This window comes from Drosophila takahashii, chromosome 4 (assembly GCF_030179915.1).
Source record: "Drosophila takahashii strain IR98-3 E-12201 chromosome 4, DtakHiC1v2, whole genome shotgun sequence".
NCBI lineage: Eukaryota > Metazoa > Arthropoda > Insecta > Diptera > Drosophilidae > Drosophila > Drosophila takahashii.
The window spans coordinates 2,960,959-2,979,070 of NC_091682.1; the positions used below are offsets into that span (position 1 = coordinate 2,960,959).

General features: G+C 35.0%; 2 protein-coding genes across 3 annotated transcripts in view; one reads left to right on the top strand and one right to left on the bottom strand.

The window, feature by feature from the left end:
• Positions 1 to 15,469, bottom strand: part of LOC108069564 (uncharacterized) — a 48,236-nt gene extending 32,767 nt beyond the window's left edge. Inside the window, exon 1 of the mRNA XM_070218046.1 lies at positions 15,455 to 15,469. The gene's annotated coding sequence lies outside the window, so the exon portion shown is untranslated. The remainder of the gene's footprint in view (positions 1 to 15,454) is intronic.
• The window catches only part of LOC108061154 (osmotic avoidance abnormal protein 3), a 70,694-nt gene that overhangs the window by 8,357 nt on the left and 44,225 nt on the right, over positions 1 to 18,112 (top strand). The window lies entirely within an intron of this gene.

The following is an 18,112-nucleotide window of genomic DNA, read 5'->3' on the forward strand; positions in this document are numbered from 1 at the left end:
AGCGACTCTGCTTTTGTACCCATCCATTTTTTTTGGTGTGATTAATGGATTGCGCTGAAACTGATTTCTAGTTAAAGGCTAAGGGTTTAACCATAAATTAAAAAAAAAAAATCGAGAATTTGTTGTACCTTTGCAAACTTTTTTGACATTATCCCGTACATCCTTTTTTTAGGTTGGAAAAACTGGCCCACAATAGGCAAAAAAAAAATTTTAAAGTGTGCCAAAATATTTTAACGATACCATAGACAATAATGGCTAGCATTTCAAATGTCAAATTTAGTTTATTTCCTAAATAATTTTTTTGATTTTTAGTACAAAAAGGGAAAACCGAATATTAATGTGGCCCCAATATTCGGCTTTTCTTTCGTTTATGCATGTTTCTCAGTTAAATTTTAAAAAAAGTAATAACATATATATATCTATGAAAAGGTAATAAAATAAGCTTTATTTCTGCATTATTTGATTTTTTGTTTTATTAGTTTCAAACTTTTTATTCACGTTTGAAGTTGACAAAAAAAAAAAACCGAATATTAATGTGACTCACTGTATACTTTATGGGGTCGGAAACGTCTCCTTCACTGCGTTGCAAACTTCTGACTGAAATCATAATACCCTCTGCAAGGGTATAACAAGAAAGTTTCTTGGCTGTTTGTTGTTTTTGAAAGCAACTCTCCGAAAAAACTCTAGTGTTTTCTGGGACACACCTGGTGAATATTGGCTAGACAGAGGCGTAGTAAGAGCGGAGTGTGTGGTACGGGAGGTTAGGCCCTCCCTCAGTCAGCAATATGTACATATGCATACTCGCTATAGGATATGTTATAAAAGCTCAGATATGTTTTAAACTATTATCTTATGCTATTTATTGTATTATTCTACAGTAAGATTAAGAGAACGAAATTTTACGACAGTTTGGTCGAGTAGAATTCCCCCTTCGTTTATTTTGAGTTGAGCAACTGCTCTTCATGTCAGCTGTTATTGGATGTGGATGTGGATAGAAACTCTATGGGAACACGAATTTCACATTTGTCAAAAATCCCAACCGTTTCACACGGATGGACTCTATGGGAAGAGGCTATGAGACGGTAGATGTTGACTAATGTGCAGTGCTCCCAGATCAGGGGGGTTCCCCCAAGATCTAGGGGTTTTTGACGTGCTAGGGAGAATTTTAGGGGGAACAATTTTTAGAGTGAAAGTTTAGGGGTTTTTTCCGGATATTTTATTACCCAAATGTTTCGAAAAAACACTAAATATTGTGACTTTCTTAAACATTTCAAAACTATCAAAAAAAAAAAAAATACTACACACGACTTTCCTTTCGAGTACACAGATTTTTCCAATCCTAACATTTCTAATTTATTCGGCCCTGTTCTAGTTTTCACTTCCGAAAGGTTCACACGGAATCGAATTTCCCAGACCTGTTCCAAGGCTCACTTCCGAAAGAACTGCACGGATTTAAATACCCCTCGCTGTTACTCTGTTAAATTCAGCAAAATTCACACGGAAACTTTCCGCCAAGCATTTGACAGACGGACCTAAATCCGCCAGCATAAAATCAAATTTACTTTCGTGTGAAAACTGGAACAGGCCGGATTGTACATGTTTTTAAAATGAACTAATTTTTTGAATTTAAGGGGAAAACTGAATTTTTTAGGGGGAAATATCGAAAAAAATATATGTATATACTTTATAGGGTCGAAAACGCGTACTTCTACCTGTTACATACAATTGCAAAATTCACACGGAAACTTTCCGCCAAGCATTTGACAGACGGACCTAAATCCGCCAGCATAAAATCAAATTCACTTTCGTGTGAAAACTGGAACAGGCCGGATTGTACATGTTTTTAAAATGAACTAATTTTTTGAATTTAGGGGGAAAACTGAATTTTTTATACGCATCAAGTTAGCAGAACAACTTTGGAAATTGCAATTTTTTTCTTATTGACAATTTGCCGTTATTTATCCGTAAATTATTCGTGAAACAATTAATTTTGCCGCTCAACTATTTTAAAAGTTATAGGATGTTCTTGATATCAAGTTAGCAGTACAACACCTTAAATGTTAACTTTTCCAAAATGTTTTTAAATGGGATTTTGCCGTTATTTATCCGTTAATTTATTTGTGAAAGAAAAAATTTTGTCGCTCTTAATTTAAGATTTATTTTTAAAAAAAACATAGTTGTTCTGCTAAGTTGATATCAAGTTAGCAGTACAACTTTTCAAATGTTAACTTTTTCGAAATGTTTTTAGCTGACATTTTGCCGTTATTTATCCGTAGATTATTCGTGAAAGAAAAAATTTTGTCGCTCTTAATTTAAGATTTATTTTTAAAAAAACATAGTTGTTCTGCTAAGTTGATATCAAGTTAGCAGTACAACTTTTCAAATGTTAACTTTTTCGAAATGTTTTTAGCTGACATTTTTCTTTCACGAATAATCTACGGATAAATAACGGCAAAATGTCAGCTAAAAACATTTCGAAAAAGTTAACATTTGAAAAGTTGTACTGCTAACTTGATATCAACTTAGCAGAACAACTATGTTTTTTTTTAAATAAATCTTAAATTAAGAGCGACAAAATTTTTTCTTTCACGAATAATTTACGGATAAATAACGGCAAAATCCCATTTAAAAACATTTTGGAAAAGTTAACATTACTCCAAAAAAGTGTTTTCACTGGGTTAGCTCCAAATATCGACTATTGACAGTAGTGTTTGTTGTTTATTTTACTAGGGATAGACCTTCAACGATAGAAAATGATTACAAAAAATACCGAGAAATACAAAATAATACTCAAAAATACCAAAGACCGTAAAAGTACCTCACTTTTGCCCACATCTAGTTTCCTATACACAACCTATGTAACAAAAAAAAGGATTATGTTAATAAGTTGACAATATCCCCCATAACTCTACCCTAGTGTAAATAGGCTATAAAAATACTAGGTGAAACAGATGGGATAGGAACATCAAAGGGTTGACTGTGAAATATTTTCAGCCTTTTAGGTCGTCATATTTGTATGACCGTCTGATAGGGTCTTCCCACAGAGCTCCATCTACCATTTACCATCCATTGAACGGATGGTCCGTAAGGTTTTGCCGTTCCGAAAATTTCCCAGTTAGTCCGCCATCCAATTTTTACGGACTTTGATGGGCTCTTTTATGCGATAGTTAGGCGATGTTTTCTCAGTGCAACTCTGAATTCTTCCTCTTGACTGTGAAAATTGGAACGATGACTGCGAGAAACGAAGCCTCACAAAGTAAACCAAATGTAGGACGAAAAAAAATGACATTTGAAAGCATCAAATTCAGGTTCGAGGGAACCCGACAATTGTTTTTGTGTTGCTTTTGATTGAGTAAATAAGGAAAACAAGAAAGGAAGCTAGCTTCGGCCAGCCGAAGCTTATATACCCTTGCAGATCATTCCTATTAATTAACAAATCGCAAAAATGTTCAATTTTCTAATATTTCTCATTAATTTTTCGATCGTTCCTATGGCAGCTATATGATATAGTCGTCCGATTTTGATCAAATTAAAATTGAAATTCGGAAATATTTAAAAAGAGTCATATCCTAGAGTAGAAGATAATACAATAAAAACCAAAGAAGCTAGAATTTATTTCCTATTACTTTTCCATTAATTTTCCGATCGTTCCTATGGCAGCTATATGATATAGTAGTCCGATTTTTTAAATAATTAATTCGAAATTCAGAAATATTTAAAAAATAACATCCCCAAAAGTAGAAGGTAACAATTCAAAAAACACCGAAGCTAGAATTTTTTAAAGTTTTTTTTTCCGATTGTTCCTATGGGAGCTATAAGATATAGTTGTCCGATCCGGTCGGCTCCGACATATATACTACCTGCAATAGAAAGAAGACTTTTGCGAAAGTTTTGTCCCGATAGCTCAAAAACTGAGAGACTAGTTTGCGTAGAAACAGACAGACGGACAGAAGGACAGACGGACGGACGGACAGACGGACAGACGGACAGACGGACAGACGGACATGGCTAGATCGACTCGTCTTGTGATGCTGATCAAGAATATATATACTTTATGGGGTCGGAAACGTCTCCTTCACTGCGTTGCAAACTTCTGACTGAAATCATAATACCCTCTGCAAGGGTATAACAAGAAAGTTTCTTGGCTGTTTGTTGTTTTTGAAAGCAACTCTCCGAAAAAACTCTAGTGTTTTCTGGGACACACCTGGTGAATATTGGCTAGACAGAGGCGTAGTAAGAGCGGAGTGTGTGGTACGGGAGGTTAGGCCCTCCCTCAGTCAGCAATATGTACATATGCATACTCGCTATAGGATATGTTATAAAAGCTCAGATATGTTTTAAACTATTATCTTATGCTATTTATTGTATTATTCTACAGTAAGATTAAGAGAACGAAATTTTACGACAGTTTGGTCGAGTAGAATTCCCCCTTCGTTTATTTTGAGTTGAGCAACTGCTCTTCATGTCAGCTGTTATTGGATGTGGATGTGGATAGAAACTCTATGGGAACACGAATTTCACATTTGTCAAAAATCCCAACCGTTTCACACGGATGGACTCTATGGGAAGAGGCTATGAGACGGTAGATGTTGACTAATGTGCAGTGCTCCCAGATCAGGGGGGTTCCCCCAAGATCTAGGGGTTTTTGACGTGCTAGGGAGAATTTTAGGGGGAACAATTTTTAGAGTGAAAGTTTAGGGGTTTTTTCCGGATATTTTATTACCCAAATGTTTCGAAAAAACACTAAATATTGTGACTTTCTTAAACATTTCAAAACTATCAAAAAAAAAAAAAATACTACACACGACTTTCCTTTCGAGTACACAGATTTTTCCAATCCTAACATTTCTAATTTATTCGGCCCTGTTCTAGTTTTCACTTCCGAAAGGTTCACACGGAATCGAATTTCCCAGACCTGTTCCAAGGCTCACTTCCGAAAGAACTGCACGGATTTAAATACCCCTCGCTGTTACTCTGTTAAATTCAGCAAAATTCACACGGAAACTTTCCGCCAAGCATTTGACAGACGGACCTAAATCCGCCAGCATAAAATCAAATTTACTTTCGTGTGAAAACTGGAACAGGCCGGATTGTACATGTTTTTAAAATGAACTAATTTTTTGAATTTAAGGGGAAAACTGAATTTTTTAGGGGGAAATATCGAAAAAAATATATGTATATACTTTATAGGGTCGAAAACGCGTACTTCTACCTGTTACATACAATTGCAAAATTCACACGGAAACTTTCCGCCAAGCATTTGACAGACGGACCTAAATCCGCCAGCATAAAATCAAATTCACTTTCGTGTGAAAACTGGAACAGGCCGGATTGTACATGTTTTTAAAATGAACTAATTTTTTGAATTTAGGGGGAAAACTGAATTTTTTATACGCATCAAGTTAGCAGAACAACTTTGGAAATTGCAATTTTTTTCTTATTGACAATTTGCCGTTATTTATCCGTAAATTATTCGTGAAACAATTAATTTTGCCGCTCAACTATTTTAAAAGTTATAGGATGTTCTTGATATCAAGTTAGCAGTACAACACCTTAAATGTTAACTTTTCCAAAATGTTTTTAAATGGGATTTTGCCGTTATTTATCCGTTAATTTATTTGTGAAAGAAAAAATTTTGTCGCTCTTAATTTAAGATTTATTTTTAAAAAAAACATAGTTGTTCTGCTAAGTTGATATCAAGTTAGCAGTACAACTTTTCAAATGTTAACTTTTTCGAAATGTTTTTAGCTGACATTTTGCCGTTATTTATCCGTAGATTATTCGTGAAAGAAAAAATTTTGTCGCTCTTAATTTAAGATTTATTTTTAAAAAAACATAGTTGTTCTGCTAAGTTGATATCAAGTTAGCAGTACAACTTTTCAAATGTTAACTTTTTCGAAATGTTTTTAGCTGACATTTTTCTTTCACGAATAATCTACGGATAAATAACGGCAAAATGTCAGCTAAAAACATTTCGAAAAAGTTAACATTTGAAAAGTTGTACTGCTAACTTGATATCAACTTAGCAGAACAACTATGTTTTTTTTAAAATAAATCTTAAATTAAGAGCGACAAAATTTTTTCTTTCACGAATAATTTACGGATAAATAACGGCAAAATCCCATTTAAAAACATTTTGGAAAAGTTAACATTTAAGGTGTTGTACTGCTTGATATCAAGTTAGCAGAACATCCTATAACTTTTAAAATAGTTGAGCGGCAAAATTAATTGTTTCACAAATAATTTACGGATAAATAACGGCAAATTGTCAATAAGAAAAAAATTGCAATTTCCAAAGTTGTTCTGCTAACTTGATGCGTATGAATTTTTTAGGGGGAAATATCGAATGTTTAAGATTTTTTAGGCGGAAAGCTGAATTTTCATCTAGCAACAATGCTAATGTGAATAGGCTATAAAACAGCGGTCGGCAGGGTCCTATTAAAAGAGCATAGGGTTTGGTTCTGCCCAGCCGCTGCTCGCTGGTACACTGTAGAACAGCGGTCTGCACAGACACATCGATGAGCTGCCCAGTGCAAATTACTCACACAAATATAAAACAAAATGTCAACATGTGTGTGCCGACCGCTGCTATAAAGAAAGCTCGATGGAGATAGAGGTGTACATGCATCAAAGCGATTTCTTGGACTGCTTGGAATGCTAATAGCGTTTTAATGATTGTTCCGATATATACATAAATAGAAAATAAATATATAATAGAAAAGTATAAAAAAAGTATATATATACTTATAAATATAAAAAGTATATAGTATTCTAGATTTAATTATGATTTAACAAACATAAAAAATTGCATTTTTTTGTTGCGAAATCTTTAAAGATGTGGGCGCCAGTTCCCTTTTAAAATCGTTTAAGGCGATAGCGGGTGTTAGAGGAGGCGTGGCACACTGACGAAACAACTTTGCACTGCATGGGAACTTGGAATGGAATGCTAATAGCGTTTTAATGATTGTTCCGATATATACATAAATAGAAAATAAATATATAATAGAAAAGTATAAAAAAAGTATATATATACTTATAAATATAAAAAGTATATAGTATTCTAGATTTAATTATGATTTAACAAACATAAAAAATTGCATTTTTTTGTTGCGAAATCTTTAAAGATGTGGGCGCCAGTTCCCTTTTAAAATCGTTTAAGGCGATAGCGGGTGTTAGAGGAGGCGTGGCACACTGACGAAACAACTTTGCACTGCATGGGAACCCCAAAAATCTGTTTGCTGAATTCTTCTAGCTTTCCGAGTACTCAGCGTTCATAAGGACAGACAGGCAGATATGTAGATAGACAGACGGATGAATGGTCCTATTTGAAAAATGTCTTCTATATTTCTTTAGCTATTAATAAACCCAACAACATAGCATTTTTCTTTTTCGAAATCTTTAAAGACGTGGGTGCAAGACACGTTTTAAAATCGTTTAAGGCGCTTATTCGCGTTATGACTGCATGGAAACCCCAAGAATCTGCATGATGAATCCCCAACTTTCCAGCTTTTATAGTTTCCGAGATTTCAGCGTTCGTACGGACAGACTTGGCTAGTGATATGATCAAAAATATATGTATATACTTTATAGGGTCGAAAACGCGTACTTCTACCTGTTACATACAATTGCACGAGTACAATATACCCTTTTACTCTATGACAACCCGTTACACTTTCTACATATTTATCATTCGCATTCTCTACAAAATATGAAATCAGAACACCTAGATTTGCTATTCGGGGGAAATCTGGTTGGAATGGTTTTCTGTGACACCCCCGTATATTTTTAAAATTTAAAAAGTTTTAGAATCAAAATTTAAAGGGAATAACTATAATATTTATTATAGTAATTTTTAAGACCTAGTCTTGTCGGATCGGGCTCAAACAAATAAATTAAATTAAATTAAATAATAATAGCTTTCGTTCGGCGTAACACTTGTTTCAATCGGACTATAGTACCAGATTTTCAATTCTGCGGCTTTACTTAGAAGTCTCCTCGCGCACACTTCCGGTGTGAAACGTCACTACGTCGTCTGCCGTCAACAGTGACCCTTCAGTTCTGGCGTCCCATGTCGGGGACAATTCCTTAGGCCAAACGCTCGGCCGCTGTCGACGTCAGCAGAGCAGTCGGTATTTATATATTGCGCTCTCTTTCCTTGTCTTATAATTTGTTGTTGTACTGAAGGAAAAAGCGGAACTCCCATACAATTTTCTCTATGTGGCATCCTCGGTTCGTCCTGAGGTACAAATGACATGTCCTCGGGCTTTCCTTTGGTGATTACTGAGGGAAAAGTGACATCTGGAACTGAAGGGGATTTACAAAATTGTAGATTTCTCACACCACAAACAAAAACCTAAAATCGGATTCCGGTTAATTTTATTGCATTAATTTTACTCGTCGTTCATTTCGGACTTCTTTTCACTTCGTCTCTCTCGATTTTCATGCTCACCCAGGGCTGGTTTCTCGAGCCCCTGTCCCTGATAGATATCTGTCCAAAAAACTTAAAGACCAAATAAACTGTTAGTAAAAGGAAATCCACTTTTTCGACTGCGCTATTTTATCTGAACGAGAAACAATTACAGAGTGCTGTGAACGCACAGAATTGTGCTGTAAAGCGCAAAAATGGCGTGCTTTGATTATTTCATCAGCTGTTTGGGTATAATTTAAAGGCAAAGTCAGAGAGAGAGATTTCGTTTCTTCTTCTTACTTGTCTTTGGGAAATCAGCTGTCATTCTATCGAGCCGAAAACGCTTAAAAGGGGAGATACATATAGAAAACAAAAAAAAAATTTTTTTTTTTATTATTTAAATTGGTAACTCTTTAAGAATGTGTCATGAAAGTTTCAAGAAGAAATTCGAACTATTTATTATTCTTATTCCAGAAACAACAAGAAAAATAAGAAAAAAATTTTTATTTGACTTTAAAAGAGAGAACCAGAGTTTTTGAGATATTCTATGTAAAATAAAACAAAATTTGGTTTCACAAAAGTCGGATCTACACAGCGACCTGTAGACGATCCGCAGCTGGCCTACTTTTTTTAAAAAAGGCCTGACAAAAAAATTTCCACGGCCGCCATTTTAAAAGATACAAAAGAAATTAAAATTGGTTTAAATTATATAAAAACTATGTAACAGGGACCGTAACTGTTATAGGTTTTATTTAAAAAATCACACTTTAGGGCTAGTACTCAACCCAACAAAAAGTCGTTTAAAACAAAAACTTCATATGAAACAAAATTTTTTGACGTTGATTTTCATATGAAGTTTTTTGTTTCGGACGACTTTTTGTTGGGTTGAGTACTAAGCCTTAACAGTTATTTTCTGATTTGTAAAGTAAAACTCAAAGAATAACTGTTATTTTTTAAGTTTTAAAATAAAAGTTGACAAATAACAGTTATTCGTCGTGATCAAAAATAAAACTCAAACTTGATTTATAACGGATTTGTGGGTAAAATAAATTTAAAAAAAATATAGTTATAAAATATGCGCGGTTGCCTTTTTTAACAAATTTTTAGTAAGTTATATAGCATGTTAGGTTAGCATGTTTTTTTTAATTATTTCATTTTTTCAAAAATGTCAAGGGAATAACTGTTATTCATAAAAATCAACAAATAACAGTTCTTTTATGAGTTATATTATAAAAATCAAAAAATAAAAAGGTAATACTATACATTAGCGGGCTCACCCCCGAAATTCGCGAAAAAATTATCCTCAATGGACCGCGATTTCTTAAGAATTTACGTGCAAAAAGAATTCGGCGGTCGGCCATGGTTCTCTTGTAATTGAATTTCAAAGTTCCCGGGTTTGCTATAAAAACAAGTATGCTTTTCTAACGTTTGCTATAAAAATCATATATGTATATATGTACCCTTTTCCTTTTTTGTCAAAATAAGACTAATTTAAAATTCCAAACATCTGAGTAATTGGTATTATAGGGAACTAGTCCTCACAACCGCCTAAAAACTATCCTCGATGGACAGCGAGTTCTTAAGAACTCTCATAACCATGGATGAGCACATGTGTATTTTTATTATGATAATCAGAAGAAATCGCGGTCCAAGGAGGATTATATATTTTAACCTTTCTTTTAGTCTTTTCCACCCAAAACTAAACTTAAAGATTGAATTTGTATTTTCTGAGCGACACACCAACCCTAATTCAGCTAAAACTACTATCTTAATATTGAGAAAAAAAACTGCGCCGCAGGCCAAAAAAATGTAAGAAAAAATCGCGCGATTTTTTCTTAAATTTTGTTTGCCTGCGGCGCAGTCTTTTTTTAAATTTCTTTTTTAAACGCACTTCTTTCAAATACTTCTTATTCGGGAATACTTCAGCAGAGAGATATCTAGGCCATAAAAGGTTATTAAAGAAAAAACCTGGAACTTTACCTCAATGGTGGTGCGGAAAAGTGTTCATTAAAACTTTTAATTTAAAAAAAATTCTACATTTTTTTTATAGGAACTCATTTAAACAATTAAATAATTTTATAGGAACTCATTTAAACAATATATTAATTTTATAGGAACTCATTAAAACTTAATTACTTTGATTGAAAATATGAGAAAAGCACCCTTGTTTTTTATAGCAAACCCGGGAACTTTGAAATTCAATTACAAGAGAACCATGGCCGACCGCCAAATTCTTTTTGCACGTAAATTCTTAAGAAATCGCGGTCCATCGAGGATAATTTTTTCGCGAATTTCGGGGGTGAGCTCGCTAATGTATAGTATTACCAATAAAAATCATTACGGATTTGTAAACTACAATGGCTAATAAAAATAGTGGTGTATTTAAAAAAATTTTATGACCCCTCTAAGTGCGTGATTTTTTTGGTAAGAAAAATTTACAATAACAGTTATTTTCGGTCCCTGCTATGTAATCAACATGCCAGGTTGCAAACTTCCAGCACAAACCCTTATTGTTTAAAAAAAATCATGAAAAACTTGACAAGTTTGCAGTTCTATATGTATCTCCCCCCTTAACAGGGAGTCCGAGTTCCTGTTAAAGTTAGCTCTCACATTGATGCTCGAGGAAGCCAAAATGCCTTAGCAGGGACTTTATCTGTTCGAGAAATGTTAGCCGGCACTCGAGAAACCGGCCCCAAAAGGTTTATTTATCACTTTGCGAATACTTCTGCATCACGGAAGATCTTTGCCAAGTGAGGCTGTTAGACCATATCACTATGGACGGCAGTCCATGTAGTGACGAAGCGCACCAGGAGAGTGTGCGAAGGCGACTACTATATATACACGAAGAAATGAAAATCTGCTGTGATAGTCCGATCGTAATGAGTAATACACCAATCGAAAGGTATTGCAAAAATATAAAGGATTGCATACCAAGACTTTAAGAAAATTAATTGGATTGGGAGAGAGAGCGATAAAAGTGAAATGAGAAAATATTAGAAAGTCTATTTAATGACGAGTGTAATAATTTTTCGTCACAAATGTTGATATCAGAACTTTTGTATGTTGAAGGTGCGATCGTCACTAGTTTTTTACCTCGTTAAGAGGTGTTTTTACTTGATACATGTATTCTTATATTTATGTCTGTATATCAATGGTGCTCAAAACTGCCTTATGGCAGTGCATTTTCAAACACAATTAAAAGAAAACAAGAGAGAACGCTAAAGTCGGGTTGGTGTCCCGACTATCTAATACCCGTCACTCAGCTAAAGGGAGTGCGAACGCTGTACTCGGTTTGGTGTCCCGACTAATAATCGTAACTCAGCTAAAGGGAGTGCGAGGGAGATAGATATATAAATTTTGATTGCGTATAACTTTTTAATGAATGGTCCGATTTGAAAAATGTCTTCTACATTTCGATAGGTATAAATATACACAACAAAATTGCATTTATTTTTCTCGGAAATCTTTAAAGATGTGGGCGCAGGACCCATTTTAAAATCGTTAGTGGGCGATTGTGGGCGTTAGAGGGGGCGTGGCGCTCGGCTAAAAACTTGCGCTGCGTAGGAAGCCAAAGAATATGTGTGGGAAATCTCAACCTTCTAGCTTTTGTAGTTTCCGAGATCTCAGCGTTCATACAGACGGACGGACTGACATTGCTAGATCGACTCGGCTAGTGGCCCTGATCAAGAATATATATACTTTATGGGGTCGGAAACGCTTCCTTCTAGCTGTTACATACTTTTGCACGAATCTAATATACCCTTTTACTCTACGAGTAACGGGTATAATCACACGCACGCGAGCAGCGACTCACACACAGTCATGAAAAAGACAACAACACTTTGCATTGTGATTAGAGGAGAAAAGAGTTTAATAGAATTGTTGTTGGCTTGCCTCGATCCGGACAGCGACACAAAGAGGACTCGGCGTGTGCCATGGGCAAGCATAGCGAGTGCTGCGTATGCCCGCGTGCCATAGGACTGAGCACCCCTGCTGTATATCAATCTGCAGCTTGTCCAATTGTTTGTTTCTTTGCAAATTCGATTTTAAAGCTACTTAATAATTACAATTTAAAACCAGGACCCCGGACACTGTATTGCAAAATTCTTTTTGGAACGATGACCTTAAAATTTGGAGAATCCCAGAGATCGATTCATTTAAACTTCCCCCAGCTACTCTAAAATCTGGGCTTCATCGCATTCATAGTTCAGTGACCGATAGTACTAACTTTAAATATAATAGAGATTCGAAGGCAACTGAAATAAATGTAAGTACTAATAAGAATTATTATTCTTACTTCCTCATGATTTCTAATCACAAAACTTTTTGTTTCCTCTGTTACTACACACAAAAAAAAAAATTGGTAAAATCAACAGTAATAATTGTCAAACAGGCCCCAACCAGCAAAATTGTCAATTCTACTAAGTAAATAGTTATTTCACAACAACAAAATACATACAATTAGCAAAGACACACACCCAAAGCAAAAACAAAATACACGTAACTATTTTAATAGTTACTTAACTATCTTTGTTGGTCAATTTTACCAAGCAAATTTTTTTTGTGTGTACTCCGTTTACATCTAATAAAACTCCACGGCTTTATAGGGGCAAACAATTGGCAAAAATGACCGTAGTAAAATAAAAAGTCGCCAGTTACAATCCTATTGTCGATTTAAAAAAATGTTTTTTGAAAGTTTCTACCATTTATTAATTAGTAAACTAAATTGTTCCTATTTGATTTTCGTAAATTCTATTCATTTATTTAACTTTTCTTTTTTTAAACCACTATATTATAACTACGTAAAAATCTATTTATAAATAACTTTATTCTTCCTTTAAGGAGAAAAATGGAAACCTATCTAAAGAAAAATACAACATTAATGTACAACAAAACTATTTCGGAACCAGTCGACCCAAATATAAAGAATTCGGAGAACTTGGAATCACTTCACAACGACTTAAAGGCTTATATGATACAACTGGTAGTTAAAGTATAATTTGTGCACATTTGTGCCACAGAAAGATCTTCTTAGCTCAGATTTTATATTCAAGATATGTGTTTAATAAACTTTGTGAAATGTTTAAATTTTTTCATTAAATTTATAATGTGTTTATACCTTTTACTCTACGAGTAACGGGTATAAAAAACGCTAGTTAGGAAATGATGAGAAATTTGTTTAAAAACGGTATCAATCGAAATGAAGAAGACATTTTTCAAATCGGACCATTCATTAAAAAGTTATCCATCTCCCTCGCACTCCCCTTAGCCGAGTGACGGGTATTAGATATTCGGGACACCAACCCGACTATAGCGTTCTCTCTTGTTTTCTTTGTGAATTAGGTATTGAACAGTTTAATAAGAAACATGAAAGAAAGATAGCTTCGGCCAGCTGAAGCTTATATACCCTTGCAGATAAAATAAATACCTGTATATTAGTGCTGACTCGATCGGTGCAGTTCCAGGGATTCCACACAAAAAAAAAAAAAACTTGGTAAAATCAACTGTAATAATTGTCAAACAGGCCCCAACCAGCAAAATTGTCAATTCTACTAAGTAAATAGTTATTCCACAACAACAAAATACACACAATTAGCAAAGACACACACCCAAAGCAAAAACAAAATACACGTAGTTACGTAACTATATTTGTTGGTCAATTTTACCAAGCAAATTTTGTTGTGTGCAGATATGCTATGGTTTGTGTCTTTGCTAATTGTGTGTATTTTGTTGTTGTGGAATAACTATTTACTTAGTAGAATTGACAATTTTGCTGGTTGGGGCCTGTTTGACAATTATTACAGTTGATTTTACCAAGTTTTTTTTTTGTGTGTAGAGTAAAAAGGTATATTGTATTCGTGCAAAAGTATGTAACAGCTAGAAGGAAGCGTTTCCGACCCCATAAAGTATATATATTCTTGATCAGGGTCACTAGCCGAGTCGATCTAGCCATGTCCGTCTGTCCGTCTATCTGTCTGTCTGTCTGTCCGTCTGTATGAACGCTGAGATCTCGGAAACTACAAAAGCTAGAAGGTTGAGATTTCATACACATATTCTTGGGCTTCTTACGCAGCGCAAGTTTATTTCAGCCGAGCGCCACGCCCCCTTTAACGCCCACAATCGCCCACTAACTAGAGCTGGCAAACTATCGATGGCACTATCGATAATATCGATGGTTAGCAGCCAGCTTGCTCCATCGATGTTTTGAAAACTATCACGATATTATCGCCGTCATATACACACCACTACTTTTTTTGTGTTTTCGCTACAGCTAAACGGTGAGAAAAATTTTAATATTTGTATTATAATATTTACATTAAACCTTGGTTTTCTTTAGACAGTGGAAAGTGATTTGTGGTTCTACAGCGGTACCCGTCAGGAACACCTTAATCAGTAAGGATGTTCAAGTATATTAAAGCTTTTACTTATTTTCTTTAACAAAAATTTGTGGATTTCCGATTATAATGTTTAAATTTAAGGTTAATCTCAATTATAGCGGCTGGACCGTTACTATGTTTTTATGTTTTTTGAATATTCTTTTTATTTTTATTTACTTTTAAATTGATTAAGTTTGACAAAAGAAAAACGAAATGGAAAAATAAATAACACAAAAACTATAATTCTAAATTTATTAAAATTGTGTTACGTAGGCATATTAGTGCCCTGTCCTGAGGACATGGGCCGAGGGAGATGAGTCCGATCTTTAGGCACCATTTTGCCGGCTGAGCTCGACGGATGGGGTGGGTTCTTGGTAAGCATCTCACCTCTCCCGCATAACCAGAAAGAATTATTAAAAGTGCTTGGGAAAAATAATATAGATTGTCTGTTTCGTCTCTACCATATATTTTTGTTCGAATTCATTAACAGATATTGGAAGTGAACATTTCATTAAAACATATTCGGATCGACTATTAAAATCTGAATCCTTCTCATAAGTTTTAGCAATAACTTTCGTAGTTAACATTATGTATTTTTTTGTATATGCACAAATATATATAAATAAGAAATAATATATAGAGAGTGGAACTTGGGTTCCGTAAAACTCACCCTCTAATATCTCCAGCGAAGAGAGCTCTCCTTACTGTTGTACAGGCTGTAACCCTGAAGAATTGTTAAATATATATTTGTGCATGTCTAAACTCTTTTGAGGTACCAATATGTGGTTATACTTCACTTATTACACTAAGTTATACATATGGTTGAGATTAAGTTCGCACAACAAAAATAATAATATATAATTTCGCCGATCGAGCGTTTTTCGTGGCACACGACTGTCGCGGGTAGACGGGTCTTCACTCCACTCCGATTCCACTCCACTCCAATGGATTTATACTTTGGCGCCGTTGGCGGTTTACTATTTCATGCACTTATCTTCTCGGCACACTTATACTGCAAACTGATGATTGTGTTGTACTTTTCGCAATGCTCGTATGTTCATCGCGATTCGGATTAAATGGAGCACGGCAATAAAAATGAGAATATAGAACACTTCCGCGATTTGTTGATTGTGGTCTATTATTTGTATTTGGCAATTAGGATCTATGTCCTTGGAGTTCGTTCCTCCCATGGTTTTGTTAATGTTATGGTATAATTGTTTTTTTTTTTTTTTTTTTTGATTTCACCTTATTGCTGCTAAATGGTATTTAAGCCCAGAGCGCGTTCGATATCACTGTTGTTCACTGTGTATTTCTTCCTAAAATTGCGCTTGTGCATTACATATGCATTCATAGCCACATTAAGGAGCAAAAGGACAGCAATAATGATCAGGACGTTGTATAGTTTATCAATCTGTTCTGAGTGATCGACTACTTGAACATTGTTGACAACGTTAGCTGAGTCGTTGTTGGCCTTGGAGGTCTTTCCTCCCATATTGCATATGTTTTAGCCAGGACCAACTATATATTGCTTTGTTCCTGGATCCTTTAGTCCTTTTTGGTTCACGGTTCACTTTTAGCCCGATTCTTTTTCTGCTCCTCCCTTTTCAGGTGTGGCTCTTTATAAAGGTTTTCCGGGACTAAGATCGGAAAGAGGTGAATTCCATCGTTCCTATTAAAATTCCCGTTCCATCCAGAATCCCTTCTCATCAATGCACCCAGCTTGAACTCCCCCATGGTGAAGTTAGAGTGCAACGCCGGTGCATCCACCTGCAAAGTGTCCAATTTCCTTGTGTCAGCGGTATTTAAATCAGGCCACGCAAGTGCATCCACCTGTTCACCATAGGTGTCATCTTCTTGTTTTTGCATTCGGCGCGTGCTGACGGCCACGTGAAACTTTTCTGCATGCTAAGCGTCTTCCACGGCAATTACGTAACTTAGCAGGTGGGGTTAGATATTCTTACGTAATTGACAACAGTGGTTGACACGTGACCTTATTGTTTTTGCACATGCTGTCTGCATGATCAATTACATAATTAATTGTTGTCTTCATCGGATGATGCTGTCACACTTGGTAAATGTAACAATTGTAAACTAATTTATAAAGAATGGCCTTATTGTTTTAGCTTTCTAAGAAAGGAATAGCCTCTATATGACCAAATTTGTTTAATTCGATACTATCGCGATAGTATCGATGGTTTCCGAAAAAAACCTCGAAAACATCGATACAGTCACTATCGAGGTTTTTCCAGCTCTACCACTAACGATTTTAAAATGTGTCCTGCGTCCACATCTTTAAAGATTTCCGAGAAATATAAATGCAATTTTGTTGTGTATATTTATACCTATCGAAATGTAGAAGACATTTTACAAATCGGACCATTCATTAAAAAGTTATACGCAATAAGAATTGTAGGTATATCTATCTCCCTCGCACTTCCTTTAGCTGAGTTACGTTTATTAAATAGTCGTTACACCAACCCGAGTACAGCGTTCGCACTCCCTTTAGCTGAGTGACGGGTTTTAGATTGTCGGGACACCAACCCGACTATAGCGTTCTCTCTTGTTTGAATTGTCTTTCCATGGCCGATTACGAGAAGAATAATGGATTTTTTTAGACCGTAGATGACCAAACCATAGCGTTTTTAAAGTCTAAAAGTAGGATTTCGTCTAAAGGGCCAGTCTGAAAAAATACCATTATATTTTTCTTTGTGGTTGAATTGTCAAACCTTTTGCGACTAATAAGGTGCTTTAAACAAATAAGAACAATACAAAACTTATTTTAGAGTCTTTATTACACCGTTGCCAACTAAAAATAACGCTCATATTTCTAAATGAAGACATAACTGCGTATATAAAATACACGCAAATATATACATATGGGACGCTCCATATCAACCCGGCCACCCCCCTTTTTTTTTAATTTTCTATGTGGACAGTACCACATTGATTGCAAAGCCCCTTGCTTCTAATATTTTACCTCATACCCATTTTTTCAATGTTACCACTCTTTCGCCGTATAATCACGTTAAAAAGAAAACACAAAATCATTTTTATCCTGCGAACGGAAGAAACAATTGGCATGGTTCAAAATCAAAAAAACCTGTCTTTCCAAAGCCGATTACGAGAAAAAAAATAGATTTTATTGGACCGTAGATGACCAAGCGATAGCGTTTTTAAAGTCTAAAAGTAGGATTTCGTCCAAAGGGCCAGTCTGCAAAAATACCATTATATTTTTCTCAGAAAGCCCCATATTTAACGGATTTAATGCCACTGATTTCAAAGTGGGATCTCTCTTGAGGAATTAGCTATGAATTCTTTTGTACGTTTT